The 2,211-nt window shown below is 34.6% G+C and overlaps 1 non-coding gene across 1 annotated transcript; it reads right to left on the reverse strand.

The window, feature by feature from the left end:
• Positions 1-597: 597 nt before the first annotated feature.
• Positions 598-702, reverse strand: LOC116473949 (U6 spliceosomal RNA). Its single transcript, XR_004249511.1, has one exon. It is a non-coding gene; the product is annotated as a U6 spliceosomal RNA (small nuclear RNA).
• Between the last annotated feature and the right edge of the window lie 1,509 nt (positions 703-2,211).

Here is a 2,211-nt window from a genome sequence, read left to right on the forward strand (position 1 = left end):
ATAAAAACAAAATAAAATTTTAACCCCCAAATATTAGAAATTAAAAAAAAATTTTTTTATTTACCTGAAGGTCACCTTATACTCCTTTTCTATTTTTTGCATTCTTAAGTTCTCCAGAAAACACAAAGATTTTCAAGCTGTAGTAAATACATATACACATGACATCATATAAAAATAAATTAACATGAAAGAGTACTATATTATATAAATACCCATATTTTTGTATATATGCACTTATAAATACGCACACATACATTCCTCTGTATAATATTTTCAAGAGACATGTCTAAAATGTAAGGATTCAAAAAGGTGACATATAAAAGGATGGAAAAAATATAGCCGGCAAATAGTAATCAGTAGACATCTTAGAAGAATACACTAATATAAAACAAAATAGACTCTAAACATTATTAGAGAAGTATAAATTCACAATGAAAATGTTTTAATTAACACAATTATTACAACTTGATATGTAAGAACATAAAATAAAGCTTTGTAATATATGAGAAAAATTTACAGAATTGAACAAGGTATGCTGTGTCCAAAAGCCAAATAAACAAAGAGTTGCATGAAGAAAAAAGCATAATAGAAGATTTTTATTCTAGGAAATGCTTTACGAACTTGCATGTCATCTTTGTGCAAGGGCCATGCTAATCTTCTGTGTTGTTCCAATTTTAGTATTTGTGCTGCAGAAGTGAGCACAGAATAGGAGATTTTAATATACTTCTGTCATAGATATATCTTGCAGAAGAAGAATAATGACACAGAAGATTTAAACCAGATTAAAAATCTGACATATTGAATGGATAGAGAACATTGTACCAAAAAATTAAAACATTCCTTTCAGGCATGCAAGTAATATTTATAAAAATCTATTATTTCTGGACTTTGAGTCAATCTCAGTAAATTGTACTGGATTGAAATTGTATCAAGCATGATTTCTAATAAAAGCAATTAAACAAGAAATTAACAAATAGAATAGTCCCATAAAATGGCACATTTGAACACACTTCTTTTTTTTAAAATTTTTATTATTATACTTTAAGTTTTAGGGTACATGTGCACAACGTGCAGGCTTGTTACCTATGTATACATGTGCCATGTTGGTGTGCTGCACCCCTTAACTCGTCATTTAGCATTAAGTATATCTCCTAATGCTATCCCTCCCCCCTCCCCCCACCCCACAACAGTACTCGGTGTGTGATGTTCCCCTTCCTGTGTCCATGTGTTCTCATTGTTCAGTTCCCACCTATGAGTGAGAACATGCCATGCTTGGTTTTTTGTCCTTGTGATAGTTTGCTGAGAATGATGGTTTCCAGCTTCATCTATGTCCCTACAAAGGACATGAACTCATCATTTTTTATGGCTGCATACTATTCCATGGTGTATATGTGCCACATTTTCTTTTTTTTTTCTTTTTTATTTTTTTTATTATTATACTTTAGGTTTTAGGGTACATGTGCACAATGTGCAGGTTTGTTACATATGTATCCATGTGCCATGTTGATTTCCTGCACCCATTAACTCGTCATTTACCATTAGGTATATCTCCTAATGCTGTCCCTCCCTTCTCCCCCCACCCCACAACAGTCCCCGGAGTATGACGTTCCCCTTCCTGTGTCCATGAGTTCTCATTGTTCAATTCCCACCTATGAGTGAGAACATGCGGTGTTTGGTTTTTTGTCCTTGCGATAGTTTACTGAGAATGATGGTTTCCAGTTTCATCCATGTCCCTACAAAGGACATGAACTCATCATTTTTTATGGCTGCATAGTATTCCATGGTGTATATGTGCCACATTTTCTTAATCCAGTCTATCGTTGTTGGACATTTGGGTTGGTTCCAACTCTTTGCTATTGTGAATAGTGCCGCAATAAACTTACGTGTGCATGTGTCTTTATAGCAGCATGATTTATAGTCCTTTGGGTATATACCCAGTAATGGGATGGCTGGGTCAAATGGTATTTCTAGTTCTAGATCCCTGAGGAATCGCCACACTGACTTCCACAATGGTTGAACGAGTTTACAGTCCCGCCAACAGTGTAAAAGTGTTCCTATTTCTCCACATCCTCTCCAGCACCTGTTGTTTCCTGATTTTTTAATGATGGCCATTCTAACTGGTTTGAGATCGTATCTCATTGTGGTTTTGATTTGCATTTCTCTGATGGCCAGTGATGATGAGCATTTCTTCATGTGTTTTTTGGCTACATA

Source organism: Hylobates moloch, unplaced genomic scaffold (assembly GCF_009828535.3).
Source record: "Hylobates moloch isolate HMO894 unplaced genomic scaffold, HMol_V3 SCAFFOLD_8, whole genome shotgun sequence".
Taxonomy (NCBI): domain Eukaryota; kingdom Metazoa; phylum Chordata; class Mammalia; order Primates; family Hylobatidae; genus Hylobates; species Hylobates moloch.